Source organism: Phyllobates terribilis, unplaced genomic scaffold, assembly GCF_046119375.1.
Source record: "Phyllobates terribilis strain yellow unplaced genomic scaffold, ASM4611937v1 Scaffold_393__1_contigs__length_1774422, whole genome shotgun sequence".
NCBI classification, from domain to species: Eukaryota; Metazoa; Chordata; class Amphibia; order Anura; family Dendrobatidae; genus Phyllobates; species Phyllobates terribilis.
In genome coordinates, this window is record NW_027363153.1 from 522,395 (window position 1) to 534,797 (window position 12,403).

A 12,403-nucleotide genomic window follows, 5' to 3' on the forward strand; every position below is an offset into this window, starting at 1 on the left:
AAAAGGAAGTAAAAAGGGAGAGCTAGAAAGATAGCATTGCATCACATTACATGGCAATGCAATGCACAGTTGCTGAAGTTGAACCAAAATGAGCTTGTAATCTGGCTTCTGCAACTTTGAACATGAAAAATCCAATGAGGAGAAGAAAAGCAAAGCCAAAGAGTCCATCCCAAAATCCGACAAACAAGCAAAATGAACAAAAAACATTGAATTCAATTCTTTCTGATTTTAGAAACTGCATTAAAGAAGGGGTGCACCGGTCCTGGAGATACTGCAATACCAGGTCAATGCGTGGAGTGGACAGAGCAAGCTCTTTTTCCATCTCCCTGTTCTAAAAATCCATTTAATATATGGTCCCCAGATAGGGGACGTATCAGATATTAAACTGATAAGAACAGATTTGTTTTTTTTATCGAAAGCCCGAATTCGTGTACAAAACCCGAGTGCGCTTAAAAAAGTGACAAGTGCCACAAAAAAAGTGCACTAGGATGCTGGTCTTCTTGAAACCCTCTCCAAAAGGAGAAGGGTCCCCCAAACCATTCCCCGTCCCTCCGAGCCAGAAGGCCACAGCGAGGAACAGGGACAAATAGCCACCTCCAGCCGGAGCCAGAGGCGACCCAATCTTACCCCCAGCACCTGCCCGAGTTCTCACCCGAGCAAGGCACTGGGAGCCAAAGACTGTGCTCCCCTCCCGGAAGAGGGGAGCCAACAACGCTCTCCTCCCGAAAGAGGAGAGCCAGGGGGGTTCAGGGGGGAGCGGAACCTGATGGCCACACACTCCCCCCCTAGACCTGCCAAGAGAGGAACCCGTAAGGGAACCGCATCCCGACAAAATCCTAGTAGGACGTGACACACGTGAATAAGTGGACACACAGTGACAAAGAAATTTAATAAATAGTGAAGGTTTCACAGTATAATACTGCCCGGACCTTCGACCGGGAATTGAAAAATTCCCCATCCTAAGGCCAGAAGGCCCGGAATAAGGGTGTGTGCGAAGAAAGAAAATTTAAAGTGCTTGTGCAAATGTGCCATAAACTCAAGTGGGGTTCCCAATCCCAGTGAGTTAAGGCACCCCAGGGTCACCACTCCTGGGGCACTTCACACTTCGGGCTTTCGATCTTCCCCGGCCCAATGGCGTCGATCCTGGGGGGCCATGCTTTCCACCAGATGACTATATTAGCCACCTGGCGTACTAACAAGCGCCTAAACCCCAGTGTGCATAATGTATCAATCTACTAGGGCGGCCAACATCCAAAACCGCCTTTTCGAAAGATACTACACTTGATCTTAGCCAAAAGGCCGAGAAGCGATAACCAGAATTGGTTTCAAACTACGGAGCCACCCAAGGATCCTGAAAAGTCCATTTGTGGAGATGAGCTCCTGGACTCCCGTTAAGAAGACATGTTGTCAACCTCTAGATCCCTTACATGCCTGCACTTTTCGGCTTGCTGCTGCTGCAATCCACGCGTTTTAGATCTGCATAACTCCACCTCTTTAAACACAGCACCTTCACCCCCTGCTGTTCCCACCCGCCTCAACACCGTTGGAAGGGAGGAGAACCAATTAAGGCGGGGGGTGGGGTGAAACGAGCAGCTGTCTACTCTTAGCAGGAGGGCTCCTGATTACATACCTCTCCTGCTGCTGCTGGCTGTCCAGCAGCAGACTGAAGGTGGCTGCTGCTGTGCACAGGTATATAAAGGCTCAGAGCCTATTATGACACGCGCAGCCAGCGTTCCATTGCCACATTCCATCTACTGCAGGCAGGATACCTGGCTGGCTGAATGTCGCTGAGAAGCTCACAGAGACCGCCATAAGCAACAGTTTAACAGAATGCCACAGACTAATCAAACAAACTTTTTGGGTTGGGTTCTCTTTTATAGTCTGCAGGCATTAAATGAAAGAAGTCAGTGTTCCAGCAGAAGGAGACAACGTTTCAGAAAAGGCATTGTAGCAAACCAAAAAAGAAATTTTAAGCGCAGCAGAGTAACCAGCGCACATACCTGTTAGCTCAGGTGAGTTTAAAAGGCTGCTGTTGATAACAAGGGCATTTGCTAAATAGATGGTGTGTGTGCAACAATATACTGAAAGGTCAATTATATTGTGCAGCTTATCTCACCACCTGTAGTTATTTAGGTGAAAGCTCCAAAATGCTTGCCTAATATGTCTGTTTATCCAAAAGGAAGTAAAGAGGGAGAGCTAGAAAGATAGCATTGCATCACATTACATGGCAATGCAATGCACAGTTGCTGAAGTTGAACCAAAATGAGCTTGTAATCTGGCTTCTGCAACTTTGAACATGAAAAATCCAATGAGGAGAAGAAAAGCAAAGCCAAAGAGTCCATCCCAAAATCCGACAAACAAGCAAAATGAACAAAAAACATTGAATTCAATTCTTTCTGATTTTAGAAACTGCATTAAAGAAGGGGTGCACCGGTCCTGGAGATACTGCAATACCAGGTCAATGCGTGGAGTGGACAGAGCAAGCTCTTTTTCCATCTCCCTGTTCTAAAAATCCATTTAATATATGGTCCCCAGATAGGGGACGTATCAGATATTAAACTGATAAGAACAGATACTACACTTGATCTTAGCCAAAAGGCCGAGAAGCGATAACCAGAATTGGTTTCAAACTACGGAGCCACCCAAGGATCCTGAAAAGTCCATTTGTGGAGATGAGCTCCTGGACTCCCGTTAAGAAGACATGTTGTCAACCTCTAGATCCCTTACATGCCTGCACTTTTCGGCTTGCTGCTGCTGCAATCCACGCGTTTTAGATCTGCATAACTCCACCTCTTTAAACACAGCACCTTCACCCCCTGCTGTTCCCACCCGCCTCAACACCGTTGGAAGGGAGGAGAACCAATTAAGGCGGGGGGTGGGGTGGAACGAGCAGCTGTCTACCCTTAGCAGGAGGGCTCCTGATTACATACCTCTCCTGCTGCTGCTGCTGCTGGCTGTCCAGCAGCAGACTGAAGGTGGCTGCTGCTGTGCACAGGTATATAAAGGCTCAGAGCCTATTATGACACGCGCAGCCAGCGTTCCATTGCCACATTCCATCTACTGCAGGCAGGATACCTGGCTGGCTGAATGTCGCTGAGAAGCTCACAGAGACCGCCATAAGCAACAGTTTAACAGAATGCCACAGACTAATCAACCAAACTTTTTGGGTTGGGTTCTCTTTTATAGTCTGCAGGCATTAAATGAAAGAAGTCAGTGTTCCAGCAGAAGGAGACAACGTTTCAGAAAAGGCATTGAAAAAAAAGCAAACCAAAAAAGAAATTTTAAGCGCAGCAGAGTAACCAGCGCACATACCTGTTAGCTCAGGTGAGTTTAAAAGGCTGCTGTTGATAACAAGGGCATTTGCTAAATAGATGGTGTGTGTGCAACAATATACTGAAAGGTCAATTATATTGTGCAGCTTATCTCACCACCTGTAGTTATTTAGGTGAAAGCTCCAAAATGCTTGCCTAATATGTCTGTTTATCCAAAAGGAAGTAAAAAGGGAGAGCTAGAAAGATAGCATTGCATCACATTACATGGCAATGCAATGCACAGTTGCTGAAGTTGAACCAAAATGAGCTTGTAATCTGGCTTCTGCAACTTTGAACATGAAAAATCCAATGAGGAGAAGAAAAGCAAAGCCAAAGAGTCCATCCCAAAATCCGACAAACAAGCAAAATGAACAAAAAACATTGAATTCAATTCTTTCTGATTTTAGAAACTGCATTAAAGAAGGGGTGCACCGGTCCTGGAGATACTGCAATACCAGGTCAATGCGTGGAGTGGACAGAGCAAGCTCTTTTTCCATCTCCCTGTTCTAAAAATCCATTTAATATATGGTCCCCAGATAGGGGACGTATCAGATATTAAACTGATAAGAACAGATTTTTTTTTTTTTTTTTTTTTTTCCAAATCAGATAGGCCGGAGCATAAGCTCAATCAAATCGACTTACAAAAGCCTTTCATTGACACTTAGCCTTTCATCACACTTGGTATATAATCAAAAATAAAACCAAACCTTATCATCAGGTACATTATACACTACTAATTAAACTTTACCAAAAACCTCCACTTTTTAAACTTCCAGATCCCTTCAGCATCTATAATACTTCCACGTTCCTGATCCCAGAGGTATATTACATACATACGTGACAGAATCAATCTCAAACATTCATTAACTGACATTTTCTTCCTTTTAAAAACTAACAAATTCCTCGCATCCCACAAACTTTCAATTACACACACCACCAACAACCATAAAATCCTATCCTTAATTCTACTACATGCACCCATCCCAAACATAGCAAGTTTCCAATTTACATACTTTACACCCACCAATTCCTTGCAAAGTCCCCCTATACCCTTCCATACATCATATGCAAAATCACAATCCCATACCATATGTCTAACATGCTCTCTCAAACCACATCCATCCCTCGGGCATACCTCAGATTTAACTAAATCCCTCTTCTTTTGCACATCTCTAACAGGCAAAATGTCATGCAATATCATCCAAGCGATATCTCTCTGTCTGTTAGTCAAACCATCTATACTTAATTTTCTCCACATCTCGGTTACTTCCTCCCCTCTCAACCCATTGATATTACATACCACCTCACGCTCACGCACCATCCTAATGACTTTCTTCTTTTGCCTAAAATCACTCATGTTAACGGACAACAAATCATACTTCCTTACAAATTTCTCAACACAACCATACCATACAGGACACTTAAAAGCAACAGGCACTCTAGCATCCCTTTTGACCCACTTTAAGCCATAAAGCATCCATCCAGCCGAATACTTCATCATATAAGCACACTTATTACTTTTCCCTAGAACCACCACCACCATTTTCACGTAACTAATCCCTAAAAAGAAATCAATATTTGGAAAATCCAAACCACCATTTACACATAACTTATAGACATATTCCCGTTTCAATTTCTCCATGCGACTTCCCCAAAGAAAATTAAAGATGAATTTCTCAGTTTTCCTAATTTTCTTAAAAGCAGCAGGATATACATTCGCAACAAACAACAAAATAGGCAAAATAACCGCCTTAATAATCAGAACTTTCCCAGTCAGAGTTAATTCTCTCATTCGCCAAAAATTCAACTTGCGCACCACTCTCACCCCACAATCTTCCCAACTCTCATTTCCTTTCAAATCATCATTAAACTTAATCCCAAGCACCTTTATTGCACCATCCTCACACCTCACACCATTCATCCATACATTCCTCTCACCAAAACATTTAAAGGAACTCTTAGTCCAATTGACCTTAAAAGCTGAGACACTACAAAACAAACTTAATATCAACCTTGCCCTACTCATCGCAGCCATATTCCCACTCACAATCACTACATCATCCATGTAACCTAGAATTCTCACATCCTTTCCATTACTCCCAGGAATCATCACACCTCTCATAACCTTATCCTTCCTAACCATACACATCAACACTTCAATCACACTAATAAACAAAAAAGGGGACATAGGGCACCCCTGACGCACTCCTGATTTAATTCTCACTTTCTCACTCAACCACCCATTCACCAAAAATTCACTTGAAACATTACAATACAAACTCCTAACACAGTTTACAAAATTCCTGGAATAACCCATCTTAGACAAAACCTTAAACATAAAGCTATGTGACACACGGTCAAAAGCTTTTTCAAAATCAACCGAAAACAACAAACATTTCTGCTTACGACTCATACAATCCCCAATCACATCACGCAACAACACCAAATTTTCAGTCATACTTCTCCCAGGCACTGCACACACTTGATCTTCATCCACCACACCGCCAATCACTTCCCGCATCCGGCTAGCCAACAATTTACTAAACACCTTATAGTCTGCATTCAAAAGGGTGATTGGCCTCCAATTCCCCAAATCCTTTTTATCACCTTTCTTATGAACCAAAACCACCACCCCATCTCTCATAGATTCACTCAACATATTCTCCGTGAACATATACTGGCACACCTCCAATAAGTCATTTCCCATCGTGTCCCATTCCTTAACATATAACTCCATGGGCAGTCCATCCTTCCCAGGTGTTTTATTCTTACTCGCAGACATCACCACTTTTTTAACTTCATCCAACACAATTACATCATCCAATATTTCACGTTCATCCTCACCCAAACAACCTTCTAAACACCCCAAAGCATCAGTCAACATCCTATCATCAACCCATTTTTCCCCATACAACTCCTTATAAAACAACACCACCTCCTGCATCACATCCTTCCCACTCACACACACCCCATCACCATTCACCACCTCATCCATATCTACTTTCTTCCCAAAAACTTTTTTGAAAAAAAACCTTGTGCATTTCTCATTTTTCTCCAAATGTTCAATCTTAGAACGGTAAATAATTTCTTTCCCTTTACCCTCAATATATTTCTTAATCTCTTCTTTCACTTGACACATCAAAACATCCACATCCACTCCAATCATCCTTAACTTCCTCAGCCACTCCAGTCTAGAGCTTAAATCATTAAATTTTACTCTATTCATTGCTGCTTTCCTCCTGCCCCTTTTTCTAAAGAAAAAACCAATCTCACTCTTCATCCAGTCCCACCACTCAAGCACATTCCTGAAATCACTTTTTTTATCCCTCCACCTAACATACATTCGCCTAAAATCACACATGATCCTATTATCTTCCAGCAAACGCACATTAAGTTTCCACACGCCACCACCATATACAAAGGAAATCTTACCTTCTAGACGTGCCCTCAAACACACATGGTCAGAGAAGGGAACATCTTCCTGCTGGAAATTCCTACAAATAACATTTTGTGAAGAAAAGAAGATACGGTCTATTCTAGACTCTATGCCTCCCCTGTCGGCCTTATAGGTCGCAGGAGGTGGATTACCTAAAAAAACTTCCGCAGCATCCTGTAAGGAAAAATCCGCCACAAGACTCTTGAGTCTTTTACCTGTAACATCCATCTTATCCCCCTCCGTCACACAATTGAAATCTCCAACAAAAATTATTGGCATTTTGCCAGATAAAAAAAAACATAATTTCTCGAAAATTTCCAGCCTCTCCCCTTTATCTATTGGTGCATACATATTTACCACCCTAACCCTCCACCCCCTACAATTTAACTCACATATTACACACCTCCCCGCCTCCACCACCATGTAACTTTCTATCTTAACACTATAACCCTTCACCAAAACACCTACCCCACAATTTTTATTACATACAGAACCAGACCACACACTTTGACCTAAAGGCCATGCATTTTCACTTAAGGGATCGGAGATCCCACACTCCTGGACACAGTATACGTCCGCATCCAAGTTGCTCAAGTAGTCCAAAATTGCCACTTTTCTCGACTCAGATTTAATCAGCCGAACATTTAGCGACAAGATGCTGAGAGCAACTTGGGCACCCATCTATTAATTTGATGTGGCAGGTCACGACAACATGCCCACCTGTACATCATCCTAACCCTTCTGGGGGTAGGACGCTGGACGTGCAGATATCGTAGTTTGTGCCTTCCCCCAAAAAAGACACATCTTGGGGATCGGATGCAGTAGGGTACACCCGGGCTGGACTCACACTGCAATCACTTTAAGGGGAAAAGGATGGTTCAGTTTTCTTCTTTTTCTTCACTGAAGCGCCTCCATCTTCATCTGAACTATAATCCCGCCGCTGGGGGTCAAAGTCCCCCTGACCTCCCTCCTCCTCAAGGTCAGAAACGACATCGCTCCAGGCCACATGCGGTGTTCTGGTCAGATCAGACTCCTGTTCCCCCTGCAATGTAACCATCATGTCTGGAATTTCAGCCTCCAGATCCTCCACCGGGGCCACTTCCATGCCTATACGATCATCAGTTATCGTCTCAGACTCACTGACATCTGAAGCCACAGACGCGGCCCTCTGCACCGGTGGCTCAGGTGCCAGCTCCATATTTCCTCTTACATTCACACGAACCAGTTCTGGAAAAGCAACCCGAGCCTCCTCCTCATCCAGGAAAGCCAGAGTAGATATCGGAGCAGTCGGAGTTGGAGCAGTAGGAGTTGTAGCTGTGGGTGCAGGAGATTCATTTCTTCTCCTTCCCCTTCCCGCTGCCCCCGCATATGAACCAGGATGGAATATACAGTCTCTGAAGGCATGCCCCTTCTCTCCACAGAGGTTACAGACTATTTCATTTTTGCAATTATTGGAAGAATGACCCACCTCATTGCACTTCCTGCAAATAATCTGTCTGATGTCGCATGCTTCCTGAGTATGGCCATACCTCCTACAATGACGACAAAACCTGGGCGCATTGGGGAAGAACAGGTAACCCCGCTCACTCCCAATGGAAAAATTTGATGGAGGATAATGTATACCCCCTGGTTCATCAGGACTTTCCCGGAACTTGACCATGAAACGATATTTACCGGTCCATAGTTCCTCCTCATTCATGACTTTTACTGCCACCTTGGTAATATAGCAGTGCCTATTTAGAAAGGCATAAATCAAAGCCAAGTCCACATGTGGGTTGTACATGAAAACAGTCAGAGGTACCTCTTTGGAGCAATACAAGATGACAAAAGTCAGCCCATCCAAATATTGATTGTCCAGATTCTTTTTCAAACAATCATAGAAATTGTTGCAAACAGCCATAGAAGTAAATACAAGATTATACTTGCTTTTGAATTGCTGGAGGCACAAGATTTCTTCCTTCTTCACTTCAAGGAGTCCAAACAAAATCTCCTTCACCACGAAGCTGAGGGTAAAGATTCCTTCTTTGCCTTCTTCCACATCAATCTGGATTCCAAACTTCACTCGAGCCTCACCGGGCCCAGCGTATCGAATGCGTCCCATTATCGCTAGTCGTGTCTACTGGCCAACTCCTTATAGCAGCAAGTGGCTTAAGCCATAAAATGGCGATGCCACAGGGCCAAGAGTTAACGCACAGACAGCCAAATGACTAGACCCATTACAGATCTGAGCCAAAAGGCCGAGAAGCGATAACCAGAATTGGTTTCAAACTACGGAGCCACCCAAGGATCCTGAAAAGTCCATTTGTGGAGATGAGCTCCTGGACTCCCGTTAAGAAGACATGTTGTCAACCTCTAGATCCCTTACATGCCTGCACTTTTCGGCTTGCTGCTGCTGCAATCCACGCGTTTTAGATCTGCATAACTCCACCTCTTTAAACACAGCACCTTCACCCCCTGCTGTTCCCACCCGCCTCAACACCGTTGGAAGGGAGGAGAACCAATTAAGGCGGGGGGTGGGGTGGAACGAGCAGCTGTCTACCCTTAGCAGGAGGGCTCCTGATTACATACCTCTCCTGCTGCTGCTGCTGCTGGCTGTCCAGCAGCAGACTGAAGGTGGCTGCTGCTGTGCACAGGTATATAAAGGCTCAGAGCCTATTATGACACGCGCAGCCAGCGTTCCATTGCCACATTCCATCTACTGCAGGCAGGATACCTGGCTGGCTGAATGTCGCTGAGAAGCTCACAGAGACCGCCATAAGCAACAGTTTAACAGAATGCCACAGACTAATCAACCAAACTTTTTGGGTTGGGTTCTCTTTTATAGTCTGCAGGCATTAAATGAAAGAAGTCAGTGTTCCAGCAGAAGGAGACAACGTTTCAGAAAAGGCATTGTAGCAAACCAAAAAAGAAATTTTAAGCGCAGCAGAGTAACCAGCGCACATACCTGTTAGCTCAGGTGAGTTTAAAAGGCTGCTGTTGATAACAAGGGCATTTGCTAAATAGATGGTGTGTGTGCAACAATATACTGAAAGGTCAATTATATTGTGCAGCTTATCTCACCACCTGTAGTTATTTAGGTGAAAGCTCCAAAATGCTTGCCTAATATGTCTGTTTATCCAAAAGGAAGTAAAAAGGGAGAGCTAGAAAGATAGCATTGCATCACATTACATGGCAATGCAATGCACAGTTGCTGAAGTTGAACCAAAATGAGCTTGTAATCTGGCTTCTGCAACTTTGAACATGAAAAATCCAATGAGGAGAAGAAAAGCAAAGCCAAAGAGTCCATCCCAAAATCCGACAAACAAGCAAAATGAACAAAAAACATTGAATTCAATTCTTTCTGATTTTAGAAACTGCATTAAAGAAGGGGTGCACCGGTCCTGGAGATACTGCAATACCAGGTCAATGCGTGGAGTGGACAGAGCAAGCTCTTTTTCCATCTCCCTGTTCTAAAAATCCATTTAATATATGGTCCCCAGATAGGGGACGTATCAGATATTAAACTGATAAGAACAGATACTACACTTGATCTTAGCCAAAAGGCCGAGAAGCGATAACCAGAATTGGTTTCAAACTACGGAGCCACCCAAGGATCCTGAAAAGTCCATTTGTGGAGATGAGCTCCTGGACTCCCGTTAAGAAGACATGTTGTCAACCTCTAGATCCCTTACATGCCTGCACTTTTCGGCTTGCTGCTGCTGCAATCCACGCGTTTTAGATCTGCATAACTCCACCTCTTTAAACACAGCACCTTCACCCCCTGCTGTTCCCACCCGCCTCAACACCGTTGGAAGGGAGGAGAACCAATTAAGGCGGGGGGTGGGGTGGAACGAGCAGCTGTCTACCCTTAGCAGGAGGGCTCCTGATTACATACCTCTCCTGCTGCTGCTGCTGCTGGCTGTCCAGCAGCAGACTGAAGGTGGCTGCTGCTGTGCACAGGTATATAAAGGCTCAGAGCCTATTATGACACGCGCAGCCAGCGTTCCATTGCCACATTCCATCTACTGCAGGCAGGATACCTGGCTGGCTGAATGTCGCTGAGAAGCTCACAGAGACCGCCATAAGCAACAGTTTAACAGAATGCCACAGACTAATCAACCAAACTTTTTGGGTTGGGTTCTCTTTTATAGTCTGCAGGCATTAAATGAAAGAAGTCAGTGTTCCAGCAGAAGGAGACAACGTTTCAGAAAAGGCATTGTAGCAAACCAAAAAAGAAATTTTAAGCGCAGCAGAGTAACCAGCGCACATACCTGTTAGCTCAGGTGAGTTTAAAAGGCTGCTGTTGATAACAAGGGCATTTGCTAAATAGATGGTGTGTGTGCAACAATATACTGAAAGGTCAATTATATTGTGCAGCTTATCTCACCACCTGTAGTTATTTAGGTGAAAGCTCCAAAATGCTTGCCTAATATGTCTGTTTATCCAAAAGGAAGTAAAAAGGGAGAGCTAGAAAGATAGCATTGCATCACATTACATGGCAATGCAATGCACAGTTGCTGAAGTTGAACCAAAATGAGCTTGTAATCTGGCTTCTGCAACTTTGAACATGAAAAATCCAATGAGGAGAAGAAAAGCAAAGCCAAAGAGTCCATCCCAAAATCCGACAAACAAGCAAAATGAACAAAAAACATTGAATTCAATTCTTTCTGATTTTAGAAACTGCATTAAAGAAGGGGTGCACCGGTCCTGGAGATACTGCAATACCAGGTCAATGCGTGGAGTGGACAGAGCAAGCTCTTTTTCCATCTCCCTGTTCTAAAAATCCATTTAATATATGGTCCCCAGATAGGGGACGTATCAGATATTAAACTGATAAGAACAGATACTACACTTGATCTTAGCCAAAAGGCCGAGAAGCGATAACCAGAATTGGTTTCAAACTACGGAGCCACCCAAGGATCCTGAAAAGTCCATTTGTGGAGATGAGCTCCTGGACTCCCGTTAAGAAGACATGTTGTCAACCTCTAGATCCCTTACATGCCTGCACTTTTCGGCTTGCTGCTGCTGCAATCCACGCGTTTTAGATCTGCATAACTCCACCTCTTTAAACACAGCACCTTCACCCCCTGCTGTTCCCACCCGCCTCAACACCGTTGGAAGGGAGGAGAACCAATTAAGGCGGGGGGTGGGGTGGAACGAGCAGCTGTCTACCCTTAGCAGGAGGGCTCCTGATTACATACCTCTCCTGCTGCTGCTGCTGCTGGCTGTCCAGCAGCAGACTGAAGGTGGCTGCTGCTGTGCACAGGTATATAAAGGCTCAGAGCCTATTATGACACGCGCAGCCAGCGTTCCATTGCCACATTCCATCTACTGCAGGCAGGATACCTGGCTGGCTGAATGTCGCTGAGAAGCTCACAGAGACCGCCATAAGCAACAGTTTAACAGAATGCCACAGACTAATCAACCAAACTTTTTGGGTTGGGTTCTCTTTTATAGTCTGCAGGCATTAAATGAAAGAAGTCAGTGTTCCAGCAGAAGGAGACAACGTTTCAGAAAAGGCATTGTAGCAAACCAAAAAAGAAATTTTAAGCGCAGCAGAGTAACCAGCGCACATACCTGTTAGCTCAGGTGAGTTTAAAAGGCTGCTGTTGATAACAAGGGCATTTGCTAAATAGATGGTGTGTGTGCAACAATATACTGAAAGGTCAATTATATT

General features: G+C 44.3%; 4 non-coding genes and 2 pseudogenes across 4 annotated transcripts; all 6 read right to left on the reverse strand.

The window, feature by feature from the left end:
• Positions 1 to 246: 246 nt before the first annotated feature.
• LOC141224452 (U2 spliceosomal RNA) lies at positions 247 to 425 on the reverse strand (annotated as a pseudogene).
• A 794-nt stretch (positions 426 to 1,219) lies between these two features.
• LOC141224568 (U2 spliceosomal RNA) lies at positions 1,220 to 1,311 on the reverse strand (annotated as a pseudogene).
• A 1,109-nt stretch (positions 1,312 to 2,420) lies between these two features.
• LOC141224798 (U2 spliceosomal RNA) lies at positions 2,421 to 2,611 on the reverse strand. The gene has a single exon (XR_012292131.1). It is a non-coding gene; the product is annotated as a U2 spliceosomal RNA (small nuclear RNA).
• A 1,121-nt stretch (positions 2,612 to 3,732) lies between these two features.
• LOC141224450 (U2 spliceosomal RNA) lies at positions 3,733 to 3,919 on the reverse strand. Its single transcript, XR_012291867.1, has one exon. It is a non-coding gene; the product is annotated as a U2 spliceosomal RNA (small nuclear RNA).
• A 6,192-nt stretch (positions 3,920 to 10,111) lies between these two features.
• Positions 10,112 to 10,302, reverse strand: LOC141224810 (U2 spliceosomal RNA). The gene has a single exon (XR_012292142.1). It is a non-coding gene; the product is annotated as a U2 spliceosomal RNA (small nuclear RNA).
• Positions 10,303 to 11,417: 1,115 nt separating this feature from the next.
• Positions 11,418 to 11,608, reverse strand: LOC141224822 (U2 spliceosomal RNA). The gene has a single exon (XR_012292153.1). It is a non-coding gene; the product is annotated as a U2 spliceosomal RNA (small nuclear RNA).
• Between the last annotated feature and the right edge of the window lie 795 nt (positions 11,609 to 12,403).